The sequence below is a fragment of the Mytilus galloprovincialis genome, chromosome 14 (genome assembly GCF_965363235.1).
Source record: "Mytilus galloprovincialis chromosome 14, xbMytGall1.hap1.1, whole genome shotgun sequence".
Lineage (NCBI taxonomy): Eukaryota > Metazoa > Mollusca > Bivalvia > Mytilida > Mytilidae > Mytilus > Mytilus galloprovincialis.
Genome location: NC_134851.1, coordinates 51,167,424 through 51,183,742, shown reverse-complemented (window position 1 = coordinate 51,183,742; position 16,319 = coordinate 51,167,424). Strand labels below are relative to the sequence as shown.

Below are 16,319 nucleotides of genomic sequence, written 5' to 3'. Positions count from 1 at the left end.
TTACTTGTTCCATTGATTGATAGTGTTCAGTTTTATCTGTTTTTATTGATTTCCATATTTCAAATTTGTCTTGGAGTTCTGTATCATTGTTATCAGGCCGATTCAGAGCTCGACATAATGTATACATACATATATAATATTGAAAACCGTATGTATTCTATTTCTACTCCACATATTAAACAGCACGAGTTGGTGAGTCATAACCTATGAAAAATCATCATACAGAACTTGTTTATTGTCTAATGTCAAACCCAGTTTATTTCCTCACATATTTGAAGAAAAAAAAGCGACACATCACAAAACTCCGTTAAAACTAACTAGCGAGTAGAGCAGCTATTTTGGATGAACTGTCATGCTCTACTAGTCGAACTTTTATGTTTCTTCTGGTGATTATTAATCTGGTCACAACTCGTAACCAATGCTATCACAAAGTTGTAAAAAGAGGTGTCGTGGACTAGGATACAGGATTCGTGTTCAAATCGCATTAACATATTCCACAATACACATTCTAATTGCCAGAGGACATTAAATAGATATTTCATCACTATCAGCAAGATAAAATCGCATTACTCAAACGAGAATTCAGCCAAATGAAGCATATACTGCCCTAATATAAAAGTTCGAATAAAACGTTATACCGCTCATATGTATATGCTTATTCTCATTTAATTTGTTTTTCTGAACATGCTGAATAAATTATATTTAATTATATTGAATATTATTGAGATGTTTTCTCTGGCTTATTGCATATGTTGCTGGTCCGATTTGAATAAAATAGTACATGTATATTCAGCATCAGAGTACACAAGTGGAAGCAAGAACCCAATGTGCAAGAAAAATGAGTTGTCTAAATTTTAATCAGAATCTTGCTAACTCTCCATATTTGACAAATCAGAGTATTGACAAGTTGAAACAGAAGATGTTATAAATGAAACAACATTGCTTTAAACAATTTAATTCCTTTACTTTTATATGCTTATTATTCTTTAGATAGAGGCTTAAATCGTAGTCTTTCATGATAACAAAATACTGTTTACAATACATAGCATTACATGACCCCATTATTTTGATATTTTCCCATACATAGATACTTATGATGAAATATAAAAGAAAACTGTGTATGTTTTATCCCTATCCCTATAAACATTTTCGGTATACGATAATGTCACGGTTCAATGCAAGGACATGGATGTATTTGATCTTTACAGTCAGTCAATATGTGTCCCCTGATTAACTGAGATATATACTTTCTTCTCTGTTGAACGACATCTACTTCTTGACTCATGTCAGTGGTTTGTCAACATAGTATTGCAAGGGGAGTGATTAATATAGCTGATTCTTTGTTTTTCATTGACAAACAGTTGTCTGTTAAAGACTAAGAAAACTAATGGATTCATAAGGTTGTTAATCGGAGCAAATACGTGCAAAACTGTGAACAGATCTCCAGCGGGTATAATACCGAACACATTCAACACTTGTGCCAAATTGATGGGAGTCCAACTTGCAATGTAGACTGAAATTGTAAAAACATATTAGCGCATATTCTTCGGTTTATAATGCAAGGAGTTTTTTATAAAGTTTATTAAATTCATAATAAGAAAATATGTCTTTTTTTCTGACATTCTTCTATTCAGGTGTTTTGCAATATTAATTTTTGTGAAATCATGTTGTACAAATATTTGTTTTGTTATGATTTTACTGATTGCCAAGTATTGTTTCTTTTGGTTATTTTTGTTAATTATATTAAATACAAACTCTTAGTTTAACAGACATTTTGTAAAAACCATACTCAAACATGTTTGTTTTATTCATGCACGCAACGTTAGATGAACTTGTATGAACTGTTTGCCTTTCAAGTAACACAGAGTACCGGTCAATTACTATGTAGAATATCTCACGATTTGTTGCTGGTTTTTAAAAACCTAAATATTTTCATATGAACAGATGAAAGTTGATTTGAAGCCGATGTTAATGTGAACCATTAATGTATAATTAATGTTAGAAAATGTGAAGAAATTGTTTACCAATGACGACTGCCAGTGAAAGCTTAATAGTTTTCTTTTTGGCGGTTGTAATAACAGAGGTAGAACTTGTTTGTACATTTAATCCGTTACCAAGGAAAGTCGTTGTACCTACAATTGTAAACAAATTGATGCAATACGTGAATAAAAATCGAATCAGTTAATTCCTTCAACTCAAAACACTTTTCTTCATTAATTCATTTGGTTATAGAATTAAGAAATGAAGGTACTGTTGAAGAGTTGCTGTCGTCAGTTAGCGATTTGATGGTTGCACATGCAGTTTTACAGATTAACGGATTAAAGAGCAATAATACGTAAGAGCTTAAAAATCCTAAATCTGAATACAATAAAGTCCGCCAATCTTCATGAACAATTTTGTCACATTAATATGCTATTAAGTATTTTTCTTCTGACATTTCAGTCTCGTTCAGTCTCATTGAAATCCCGATCTGGAATTATTACTAAAACATGAGATATAAGTGGAAAATAGCAATGGATTTGATAATTATCACAATCAAACTTAACTCTGTGATAGAATTGTGTATTTCCAAAAAGTAGTTTTTGAGTAATGAAATTTCAAATTTTATAACTAATCAAGTCAGTCTTTTTAGTGAAATTTTGAGAAGAATGGGTGAGGGGGTATAACAAATGATTTTAACAAAAACATAAACATCCCATATAACTTTTTCTTTTCAAATTTCATATATTGTATTTTTTTCAATCATTTATAACAAGGAAGTTGAAAAAATATGCATTTTGTTCTTTAAACAGAGAAAAATCACAAATTGACAACATGGTAAATTTGACACGAAAAAGCATAAAAATATGATTAAACTTTCTTATATTAACACCTACCTATAGTTTTTTTAGTTGATTTTTTTTCAGATTGGTCCCCTTCATCTTTATTGAGAGTATGAAAAGTTTAATTGTGGAACTGAGATTTTTTTTCACGATAATAGCCCAAAAATGGGTAAAAATTGATGAAAAATAGACAAATAATCAAAACTGGGTACTTTCAGAGGGCCGTAGCAAAAAAAGAAGTGCACCACCATATGATTTTTTCTTCACCAATTATTTTTTTACAGTCATATAAACCCAAAAATCGTGTTTAGTAAAAAAAGTTTAGTTCTAGAAATTTTTGGCTCGTCAGAGGTGTACATCCTTAAGATTCATATCGTGTTCATATTGAAGTGTTTGATAAATAACTTATCGCAAATTTTGTACTTCTTGCTAAATTTTTCTTGATTTTTATTATTTACAATAAAAACGAAATGACATTTCGGTAAATTTGATTTTAAAGAACTCACACTTCGACTTCCTAACAGTTGCTATTATACTTACCATGTGAAAATATCGTATTTGGTGACCCTGGAAGTCCAAATTTTTCTCGTCGAATAATGACTCTTATGATCCAGGTATAACATGATATTATTATACAAACTGGGATTATCCAATTTATGAAAAATTCAGCAAGTACTATAGCCTGAAAAAAAGAATCATTCTATAGACTAAACAATTTAAAGAGAGGTTCCTAGTGATATATACGATACATTACATTTTAGTACAACTGGTGGAAACTTTTAACACATGGTCTACTTGATATTAATTTTCAAAGGAAACAAAACGGAATCAACGTATTTCTAAGTCAACAAAAACCAAGTTAGATAATTAATAACTGATATTATTTCTGAAAATCTTCATATTTGCTTCATAGAAAAACTCCTTGCGTTGACTGTTGTTTTTTTATTAGTTTGGGGATGTTTTAAAATCACATTTACTCCACCATTTTCAACATAAGAAAATGCTTGTACCAAGTCAGAAAGATATCAGTTGTTATCCATTCGTTTGATGTGTTTGAGCATTTGAGTTTGCCATTTAATCAGGGACTTTCCGTTTTGAATTTTCCTCGGAGTTCATCATTTTATTGATTTTACTTTTCCCAATCGAAGAACTTGTGGAAAAAATTACTTATTGCCTTTTATTTAATAAAACACTATTTCTTTTAATGTAATGATCTTAAAAAGATAGCCTGTTTTATAGTTTTACAGAAATAAGATTAAAAAAACCCACATACCTCCATATGCTTGAAATCATGCCAGCATATATTTATTCCATGTTCTGTACATGTGTCCGAGAACCTAATATGTAAGGCATATGGTATTGTAAGTATTAGAGCCAACATCCATGCGCCAGATACAAGTCCATAACGATATCTGTTTCCTTTTGTTGATGCTGACAATGGTCGCACAATAACAAACAACCTGTCTATCGTTAGCACAACTATCAGAAATGTCGATGCAAAGATTGTCACATTAGTACAATATCCGTAGAAAATAAAACAGGAATATTTTTCCCATTTTTCAAGGAATCGTTCAAATATGCAATTCGGAAGAACATATAGCAGCCCAACAAATAAATCTGAAGATAGAGATTCACATAATGGAAAAACAAACAACTTATTAACATGATGTAAAAACATACTTAAAGTCTTTCTTTGTAGTGTGTACATATGTCACTTTGTTTTTCTTTGTTTACATTTTGTTTGCTTTATACTATAACAGTGATAAAAACTATTACCCAAGATATCTCCTGAACCCCAATTTTGACATTTTTACTTATTCTGTCTCTATGATTGGCTCATATACTGTTTTCAATATTAGGGAACAATATGCGACTGTTATATGAGAAGGTTAAGCTATAAAACCAGGTTTACTCCACCATTTACTTCATACGGAAAGTGAGGAATATGGCAATTGTTTACCGTTCGTTTGATGTGTTTGAGCTTTTATATTGCCATTCGGGGACATTCCGATTTTTTGTTGTTTGGAATTTTTGTTACTTTGCTTTTTTCTCTAAACTGCTATAAAGTTCATGAATACGATCCACAATAACTTGTAATTAGAAAATGTAATATGCGTGTATAACTCTGACAGGCATATGATGTTTTGAAATATTTTGCATCATTTCTTCGAAGACTAAGATATTTTATTGACTTAGTCATGTAAGATAGTTGTAAATTGATGTTTAAAAAAACCTGATCATCAATAAATATGTTTTTTTATCTTCACATCACAAATTACCTGCAATGCTAAGATGTTTAACAAAGTAAGCCATCCTGCTTTTCTTCTTCAGTCTCATCAGCATTAAGATAAGTACAGTATTAAGTATGATTATCCCTACTGCCTCTGTCAGCGCAATCCATTTTAATAAAGGAGACTCGGGAGGCGTTTCTAACAATATCTAAAAACATTTGTATTATCATACGTATAATACACAACAATAATATCAGATTTCAAATCTAACGAAAAACCAGATATTTAAAAAGTTATGAATGTGATTATTCTTTTATCATTGCTTCAAAGAAGATTTTTAATTTGTGAATAAAACAAAGCCGATGTAAAATGACATTATTTTTAGAGGAAAAACATTTAGATCGTTTACTTTAAGAAACACCAGAAGCTTGCTCTCTATTTGTGTTTCTTGCATATATAGTATAGAACAGTAGTACTTAATGTCACAATCAGGGGGAAAATAGGTTAACTGATCATTCTTTAATTGGCGGTCCCATGTTTTTCTCACATTAGATAGACACGATTTACGAATATCTGTTAATTACGGATATCAAATATTATCCTCACCCATAAATTTATGCATGGTTTGACTACTTACACGTTTTATATCAACGCATTCGTTGGTTTTGTTTACTGTAACATTCTTTGCCATGATATCTTAGAACCTAGAATTGAAAAGATAAATCAATGATGATTTTTTTTTCAAAAAGTTTAACGACTTCATATCAAATTAGCTTCAAGATGATGCGTAAAATGCAACAAATGGAAAATTTATAGAAGAAACTTTGTATATTGAGTTTATTCAATTAAAAACTGTTTTTAAAAAAATAGTGTCAATGTCTTTATACATCATGCAGTTGATTTTATAACAGGGTATTTATTTAACAAGTTATCTTAGTTACATTCGGTTTATTTGATTAATTAGTCCGACTTCTATTAACGTGTAATGTTGAAGTTTGTACAACAAACTCGTTGCTACATTCCATGATAGCAACATGTCGCACAAACTATAGTAACTGATTTTAAAAGGTCCCTTTTTCTTTCTTGAATTACACATTGAGTGTTAGAAAAACCTCGATTTGTTTTCTCTAATATCCATTTAGGACCATTGAACAGCGGTATGCTACTGTCTTTATTACTTACAAAACAACTTTTGAAGTTGTTATACGCAATCTCAAAACTTTTCGAAAGGTCAAACTAAAAGGTTATTTCCCTGATATAACTTTAAAAAAAACTTAAATTATTGTTGTTATTTTATAGTATGAATTATTTTAAACGTATGTTTAACGTATATTGTATTTTTGCGGTTGAATTTGAATTGTATAAAATTGAGAATGGAAATGGGGAATGTGTCAAAGAGACAACAACCCGACCATAGAGAAAACAACAGCAGAAGGTCACCAACAGGTCTTCAATGCAGCGAGAAATTCCCGCACCCGGAGGCGTCCTTCAGCTGGCCCCTAAACAAATAAATATAGTAGTTCAGTGATAATGAATGCCATACTTAACTTCAAATTGTACACAAGAAACTAAAAATAAAAATAATACAAGACTAACAAAGGCCAGAGGCTCCAATATCTTGTGTATGTGTGTCGCAATTAAATTGAGACACGTTCTTATTTTTTTATTCTCTTAGAAAATAACAAATGCATCAAAAAATAAATTATTATCATCACTATTAAAACACTATACTATAACTTTCATCCGTTTCAGAACACACTGCACACTATGTTCATCGACAGTTCTACACATGCTACTTTAATTACGGTTAACATTACACACAGCTTAATTGCAATGTCAACTTTGTCTTATGCGGTTGTCATCGAAGATATAATAATCATATCTAAAATGCTGAAACTTTTAATTATATTATGTTCATGTAGACCTGTCATTGTCTGGCAACTATTTTTTAGATGAACTTGAAATGTTGAATGTTTTATTAAGATTATTGATTTTAGTCAACCATTCACACCAGACATGTTCATTGCCTTTATAAACCTCACTTCAGCATGTAAATACATTCAATCGAACCGAAATATGACATTAAATATTGCTATTGCAAATAACTTAAAAGAGGGACGAAAGATACCAAAGGGACAGTCAAACTCATAAAGGTGACAGTAATAATACTATTGCATATAACTTAAGGTGACAGTAGTTTATCGAAGATAAAAATCAAGGCAATACTCACACACGAAGGATAACCATGAATTTGTGATAAAGGGAAACCAGGTACGTTACCAAATTTAATCATATCAACCAGTAACAAATTTCCTTATAAAAGCTTTCCATTTTACAAAAATTCGGTACATCTTCGACAATGAAATATGGCAATATCAGTAAAAGCCGATGCTGAAAAGTTTAGAAGTATAAGATTCACCTATAAAAAAAGTTCAGATGAGCAATACCAACGATCTGACTGATGGTTCCACATTAGTTATAAACACATGTGAATAATTCAAACTTGATGCCGCATTTTGTTTGGTATATGTATATAGTAGGCACACATTGATTCGTAAAGAAGTATTTACTATATGACTAATTTGTAGACAAATGTGAGTTTAAAAAGGGGCTTTTTGTTACTTTTTTTTTTTATTGTCGGCCTCTAATAACATTGAGAATGGAAATGGGAAATGTTATTAGGGAAAAGAGACAACAACCCGTCCAAAGAGTGTGTAGAAAAAAAACATAATAATACGCACACTTGAAATACGATCAATCAAATAATAATGACGGGAAAAATTTCAAGCTCACTGTCGAAGAAATATTTCGTCATGATCAACCGCCAATCAAGGAAGTCATAAGAAGATAAATTAATTAACTAGGACACATTGTACAGTGTATGCCGACTTTTCAGAACTGTTCCGATAATAAAGGTCACACTGAAAGCTATTTTCTAAGGTTCCTGATAATGGTAAATCCAAAATGCACTTCAGAAGCATCAACTTTTATAAAGTGTTGTCATTTTTACTTATACTGAGTTAATTCGACTGCTTGTGCTTTGTATTTCCCCGATGGTTTACTTAGCATAGTGCCCTAAAGTTGACATGGTTTATAGCATAAAATTGAGAATGGAAATGGGGAATGTGCCAAAGATCCAATAACTCGACCATATAACAGACAAAAGCAGAAGGTCACTAAAGGTCTTCAATGCAGCAAGAATTTCCCACACTCGGAGGGGTCCTTCAGCTGGCCCCATAACAAATATATATACTAGTTCAGTGATAATAAACGCCATACTAAACTCCAAATTGTACACAAGAAACTAAAAATAAAAATAATATAAGACTAACACAGGCCAGAGACTCCTGACTTAGGACAGGCGAAAAAATGCGGCGGGGTAAAACATGTTTATGAGATCTCAACCCTCCCCCTATACCTCTAGCCAATGTAGAAAAGTAAACGCATAACAATACGCACATTAAAATTCAGTCCAAGAGAAGTCCGAGTCTGATGTCAGAAGATGTAACCAAAGACAATAAACAAAATGACAATAATACACAAATAACAACAGACTACTAGCAGTTAACGGGCATATCTTTCGTGAATTCTCCGTTGTTTTTTGTTTTGAGAAATTATGATAAAAGGTCCAAAATCAATTTCTATATTCTGACATTATTTCTCTAGTCGTAATAGAGTTCTGAGAATATTTCTGAAACGGCTATTAGTTTGAACAAAACCGATGTCTTAGTCATTGTAATCATTTATACTCAAATTAACCTACCTTTTGTATTGATACTAAACAGGTTTTTGTTCTGATATTAATCTTTTTTTCTGATATTAAACTTACGTCACGACAATTATGCGAATTTATTTGGTTTAATGACCTATTGTTTTGACAATCAACCAGCAAAATCCTGATCAGCTCTTAGTCGAATAACATATCTACGGTTTCATAACGTCTTATATCATTGATAAGGCACAATCTATATTAATACGAATTGTTATCGAATCCACGTGCACAATATTTGAATCAACATTGATTGAATTTATCCGAAACTAATCAAGTCAACTTCCGTACATCTAGAAAAAAAGAAAACAAATCATGTTTCTATCGACCATATCAACGCTAACACAATCAATACTGTAGAAAATATTCTGTAAAATACCAACTATTCGGTTGAATCTATTTAATGATGGCCACTATGCTTAGTCGCTAAATATCTTAACTTTCACCTTAAATAACATTATTAGCAATTTATCAAATTGCACAAAACATATACAACAAGAAATGTTGTAGTCATAGGATGAATGAATCGAAAAGGACGAACTGAATAGCAATAAAATTATGTCAACATCTCTATTTGTAAAGTCAACCATTTTTTAAAGAGCCACACTATTTCTTTATTGTACACCTTGATACAAATACTCCCATAATGGATTAAAATGATAGCATATTTCGGAGAGAATATTGCTCTACCTTATGTTGTTTTATAAGATTATAAAAATCGTATAATAGATATAGGAAGATGTGGTTGGAGTGCCTATGAGACAACTCTCTATCCAAGTAACAATTTATAAAGTAAACCATTATAGGTCACAAGGTACATTGTATTATGGAAGTACACTATGTAAGATTTTGTATTATAATTCAATCTCATAATACAAATCTTATCGTGTGTAACGGTCTTAAACGCAATTTTTTAAGGTACAACAAAAGTTAAATTATAACCAAACACTAACGAGATTTGAGACTTCACAGTTCATTAAAATGTTGCTTGATTTATTAGATTTTGATCGTGTAATGATAAAATTTTCCTAATATATATATTACAGGGTGTGATATATCCTATTAAAGACGTCACCAAATATACGCAATAAATCAACCAAGTAGATTAAACGTAATATAATTTACTCAGGAGAATTTAATTCTTCCCGATATATTTACATTTGTACTCCAATAACTTCAGAGCTAGTGTAGATATTTAAATAATGAAGTTTTTATGCAAAAATAATCCCCAATCGATTCCGTAGAAAATAAATATATCAATGAAAGAAGTCTATTTGCGATCATTTTGACACTTCTAATTATGATTTCATATCAATCTTATACATAGAAGCGCACAAATTCTTTTTAAGTCTTAGAATTATCTACATTATTCTTTATTATATATTTTTTTCAATCATAATTTTCTTTGTCTGATATTTTTCTTTCTGGAACCGTCATCTTTACCAGACTCTAAGCCATGAAATATTTTAACATCACACATGATTTCTTGATGAATTGCATGTCATTTCATGATTGTTCTTATTGATAAAAAGAAAGGGCAACCATCTACTAATTATTACAATAAGATAGGATTATAAACATGTCAAATCATGGTGTTTAAACCTAATTAAAAAAATATATATCCAAAATAAATAAAATAAAATCCATAATCTTACAAATATAAAATAAAACGTAAAACATCACAGAAAAAAAACCAGCCTGATCTTTCGACTTTTTAAGAAGTCACATAATCCAACATAATTGCTACTTATAATGCTGCAAATCATATTTGACGACCGTAGCAGTATTGATATGGTGTATCCAGTTATGAAACGAATTCCTTACACAGTTAACTAACTGAAAAGCACATGGATATAAACAGTTTTTTCTACTGTTTTTATATCAATATCGAACGGTACTAAATTTAATGTGCTATATTTAGAATAATGCATGGCAAAATCCGTATCGTATGCTGTATCAACACGAGAAACTCACGGGGCTGATATTGGTCGAGTGGTGATACAGTATGCGATACGGATTTTGTCATGTTATATTCAATTCATCATATATTTAAATAGAATTATATTTATGTGAGATACATTGTTAACCAAGAAAAGAATATAAGGATTTTCCTGTATTTTTCATTGTTTTTTTAAAGACTTCCTTATTGGCTTAATATCCACATCGTAATGTTCCCTACAACCTTATTACATGCTCAATATAGCGCGTTGAAACTGGCAAATAATATACGTTAAGACCATGAATTTAAAAGCATTCACTGACGATACTGTCAACTGTTTCCTCCTGTATAATACAACCCAACTTCATAATATTTGTGGTTCAGTTTAGCTTTGGCTTTACTGTTTATCTTGTTTTGGTTTAAAACTCTTTATCCTTTAATAAGATTAGGATTTTCAAAAAAATGGCCTTGAGCATTGAGAAGACATTGATTGTCGATATGCACACCTGGTGCAAAAAAAAAATGGTACCGTTTATGTTATTATTTTAACATTATACTACAACTTGAACACATTTGTATACATAAATATGGACAACAATGTTACCAAGTATCATCTGACTATTCAACGATTATTAAAGGGCACACAGGGAATTCCTATATACAGTCATTGGACAAAAAAAGGTTAACACAAAAAGACTTATTTTGTCTATTTTATATGAAGTTACTATGTAATATATGTTTTGAAAAATATCGATTTTGGTTGAATTGATAGGACATTTCTTGAGTGGGAATTAACTTTTTCCTATGCCAGGAAATAAGCAACTGGACGTCATGCGTAAAACATTCACGTCTATTCATTTATATCGTCTCGCCAGGTATGCGATACGGATGTAGCTATGCAATACGGGGTATGCGATACGGGGTCGGTCATACAGACTAGAAAAAAACACCTTGTGTATTTGTTTGTGCTACATTGGCTACAGGTATAGGGGGAGGGTTGAGATAAAAAAAAAAACATGTTTCACCCCGCCGCATTTTTGTGCTTGGCCCGAGTCAGGAGCCTCTGGCCTTTGTTAGTCTTATATGATTTTATTTTAGTTTCTTGTCTATGTCTCAGAGTTAAGTATGACGTCCATTATCACTGAACTAGTATACATTTTTGTTAAGGGGCCAGCTGAAGCCCGCATCCGGGTTTGGGAGTTTCTCGTTGCATTTAAGACCCATTGGTGGCCTTCGGCTGTCGTCTTCTCTTTGGTCGGGTTGTTGTCTATTTGACACATTCCCCATTTCCATTCTCAATGTTAATTACCAGATATAAAAAATTAGTGTATTTTGTACTAAATATATAATAATTCCCCATATCATTAATCAATGTCTCTTTAGTGATATTCGAAGCAACACATTTAAAAAGTCAAATTAGGATAAAACTATATCAGAGCTATATAGAAAAAGTAGAAAAACAATGTGGCTTTCGTCTTGAAGCAAAATTTTACACATCAGTCGCTGCAAGTCAATCACGAGACACACCAAGACTGTCTTGCTAAATGATAGTTTCACCAAACAGGGGTACATATTCAAAACTTATTCTTAACATAAGTATTGTCGTTAAAGACAAAGTACTCACATATCTTATGGTAAAACAGATAGACATCAAAACAGGCATAACAAGTACAATCATAGAACTTTAAAACCGAACATAAATGGAAAGAGTGTCCCAAAGTAAGAAAAGATGGGGTTTTTTTTACATCCCATCTTAAACATACGTGTCAACAGTGTAATAACTATAATACCGAACTCCAAGTTAAATTTTAAACGGAAAGTTTAAAGCTGATAAAAATCAAATAAACGGAACACAACTGTTATACTATTGTCTTGATACAGACATTTACTCATGTAGAAAACGGTGGTTTACACATCCTGGTTTTAAAGCTAGCGTTACCTCTCACTTGGATGACAGTTGCATAAAATTCCAATACTTTGACAACAATGTGTAAACAAAGCAAAGAGAAATAATAGATTAAAATGTCAAACATTGGGGAACATGAGTCAACACCGTGTTTCCTTTTTAATCACAATAACAACAAACAACTATGTCAACAAAACAAAATGGCATATAGAAAAAGTACATAAGCAAAAATGAATGACAAGAACACCAAAAAAAAATGGCCATATCACAATAACACAATGACGTGATGTATAAATACGAAGCCACGCTAAACGGATATTACCAAAAACTAGACTAAAGAGAACAGATTAATACAATACAAAAAATTCACTATAATAGCAGGTCCCTTTTAACTTGCTGGTCGGTGTACGCCAATGATCCGTGATGAAGGCCGTATTTAGATATATTATGGTTTACTTTTTCAAATTGTGACTTGGATATAGAGTTGCCTCATCGAAAATCATACTACACCTTCTTTTATGATAGACAACATCATTACATAGAATCTACTCTTTACGACCATCATGTATTATCTCTAAAGTTGAATGTCTTGATGTCTTGGTATCTTCAGATAAACTTTTAGAAAAATCACGAAACGCTTGTTAACATTAACTTGATGCATCAACTTTCTGCTCAGACACTGATGATGTTTTATAAAATCTGGGTAGCATCTGCAAGCTCTTGAATACCGAATGAATTAGAAAATATATATCCCATATGCTACTTAGGTAGGAGATATTAGACATTTGAATTTGCATTTAAATTCATTTAAAATAAAGCTGCTGAAATATAACTTATCCACTTGGTAATATATACTCAAAATATACATGGACTTCTTGAATGTTGCATCATATGTGATCATAAGCCAAGATCATGTTATGAAGTAGATGTTGTAGGTTACTGTCTGTCATTATTGTTTTTCTTTTATTGTCGAACTTTCTTAAATTTGAAAAGTTCTACATGTTTTCATACCCGGACTAATTGTCGAACTTTCTTAAATTTGAAAAGTTCTACATGTTTTCATACCAGGACCAACCAGAGTCAGTTTCACAAAAAATGTTTTTAGAAATTGATTGATTGTAAGTACTTAGTATATTAAATTGTTCATGACTTACAATCAATCTCAGTCGTAATATTTTGTTTTTTAAAACTAACTCCTATATGTTATATATATGAAAGCCTTACGGTGACATGTAATAGTTATTGTTCATACTTTTATCCTTTGCTCTTAAATGGATCGTTGTGACAATCTTCCACATTATATTTTATATCATGAACAAATAGGAAGAAGATAATGTGTGAATTGAGCTAATAAGTTAAAAGTATGTTTTAGTGCATATTAAAGGCTTAAATATTAAATTGATGAATTGCAAGATGTTTCGCTTTATTTATTTGTTTATTTTTTCTATCTCGGAAATAAACATTTCAATTTTGTATTTCAGCATTCATCGAACTCTTAACTAAACATTGAATAACTGTTAGCGTTTGGTTTTACTTCGAACGATCCAAAACCCCAACTACAAGTAAAATATGGATACTGATCACATGATGTACACACTTTCAAAAGTATATTAGAATAAAACAAAAGAATAGACTTTAAAAAAAAAATAATTGCTTTCACACAAAATAAATGTCACTATTGTGACCATTCCGAAATAAAACAATAACATGTATATTAAATCGCTATTTTTAATGTGTATATTTTCTTGTGAATATAAAAAGAATTAAAATGTAGGTAAAATTAACTTACCCTTCAAACTGACATATATAAACTTCCTCTATGTAAATAGAGTACGGAAATCTGAAGAGCACTGCCTAATACAATGTTCTATTAAGTGTCTTTAATTTCTTTACATTGTGTATCACGCAAATAATATTCTTCCGCGTATGAACAATCTCTAAGGTTTCCAATAAGACCACACATATAGATAAAGATCCAACCGCCTTAGTTTTCAACTATCCATACAATAATTCACATTTATCTTCTAACACGTTAATCATAACACCATGTATAATACTGACAAAATTATGTCAATTATTGGTGAAACAATTAACTGCATGTTGTTATGTATAGTTATTTAAGTACATATTTCCCTCTTCTGATAATTTAAGTGGCGACTAAAACTAGAAATTGCCTCTTGTCTATGAGCGCAGGTCATTTCAGTTATGTTATGCAAAAATCAACAAAGATGCACATAACCCATGCAAGTCAACGAACAGACCATTACAAAAACCCCTTAGAAAGTACGACAACGACACTGTTTGTCCCTCAAAACCGACAACAAAAAACAATAAGATATTTATGATAGAAAACCCTTGAGATTTAAAAGACATAAATATTTAAGTATTAAATAGCACTATTTAAAATTTATAAAGTGTCTTTCTTGTTTTTTTAACAGCTTCAGAATTCTTTCATTGACGACAAAAAGCAAAAACAAGTGAATTACACAATGCTGTTATGAATATTTAAATCGAGCCTTACCCACACAGATATTTTGCTAGGGTATGTCTTCTAAAAATATTAAAGGTAATGAAATACCTTCTGAATCAGGTTGTCTGCTCTCATTTCTTTCTGTTGAAAACTTTCTATATGTTTTTAATGTTCGGTTAAATAAGATCCGCAGAAATTTCGTTTAAATTATATCCTCTTCTTGATTCAAAGTATTGTAAAACGGGAAGGCTTTTAGCAAAGCGAAAAATTACTCACAAGCTGCTTAGCAAATATGACGTCAGTCTGTTTAATATTACCTACATTTTGAACAATTCTAATTATCGACAAACGGAACTCACCACTGAAAATCTGTAACAAATAATGAAATCGTCTTCTGTAATACCTGAGAAAATTACCTGGAAAATATTTGCGAACAGACGAACCAGAGTGTAAAAGAGTGGCTAACGGTTGCAGAGGGTAATTTTGGCATTCAATGTCTTGATGGTGGGTATAATATATCAATGTTGACATTCAATCTAACACAACACCCTTTTCATTTCTCAATAAAAATGATAAGATGCACATGAAGACTTGATCAATTAATACTTTAAAATGCAGTTATATTGGATGCATACAAGTGCAATTTTCACTCGTTCAAACCTGATAACCTGATAAGGATTTATATCTGTGTTAATGAGAACCCCTAATTAAACAGATAAAACAATTTGTTTATCTACTACTATCTTCACTATATTGTTAAGGTTTGCACCTAGACCCGAGAGAGGTTGTCATGGTTGATTACTTTGTAATATTCTCAACAATTAGATCCTAACAAATATAAAGTAACAAAGATAAATTTCTCATCCATTTTGTTTATAAAAAACCTACGAATAAGAGAGAGGAGGACGATACCAAATGCATATTCATATAAATGAAGACAAACTGACGACGCTATGGTAAAACAAAAAAGAAATAACCATCTACAAACACAATATAATAGAATTATAGACTGAAAAAAAAATTAAAAATATAGGTAGTCTTAGGTTTTCCACAATGTTAAGTAGTTTCTGGTCCACATATGGTTCACGTCGTCTACTAGCCTGAGTCCTAATGCAGTGATGTCTTATTTTAGAAAAAGAGGGTGGGATTGTGAATAAGATAAATAGAAAAAAAAACTATACA

The 16,319-nt window shown here is 31.1% G+C and overlaps 1 long non-coding RNA gene across 3 annotated transcripts; it reads right to left on the bottom strand.

Annotated features, from left to right (window-relative positions):
* Positions 1-838: 838 nt before the first annotated feature.
* On the bottom strand, positions 839-15,353 carry LOC143058815 (uncharacterized). Of its 3 annotated transcripts, none has more exons than XR_012973243.1 (7): positions 15,246-15,353; positions 5,691-5,757; positions 5,102-5,261; positions 4,096-4,439; positions 3,363-3,504; positions 2,025-2,132; positions 839-1,513 (listed from the first exon to the last, which is right to left on the bottom strand). It is a non-coding gene; the product is annotated as an uncharacterized LOC143058815 (long non-coding RNA). The 3 variants fall into 3 exon arrangements; XR_012973242.1 differs by lacking the exon at positions 15,246-15,353 and adding an exon at positions 14,457-14,822; XR_012973244.1 differs by lacking the exon at positions 15,246-15,353 and adding an exon at positions 6,466-6,525.
* Between the last annotated feature and the right edge of the window lie 966 nt (positions 15,354-16,319).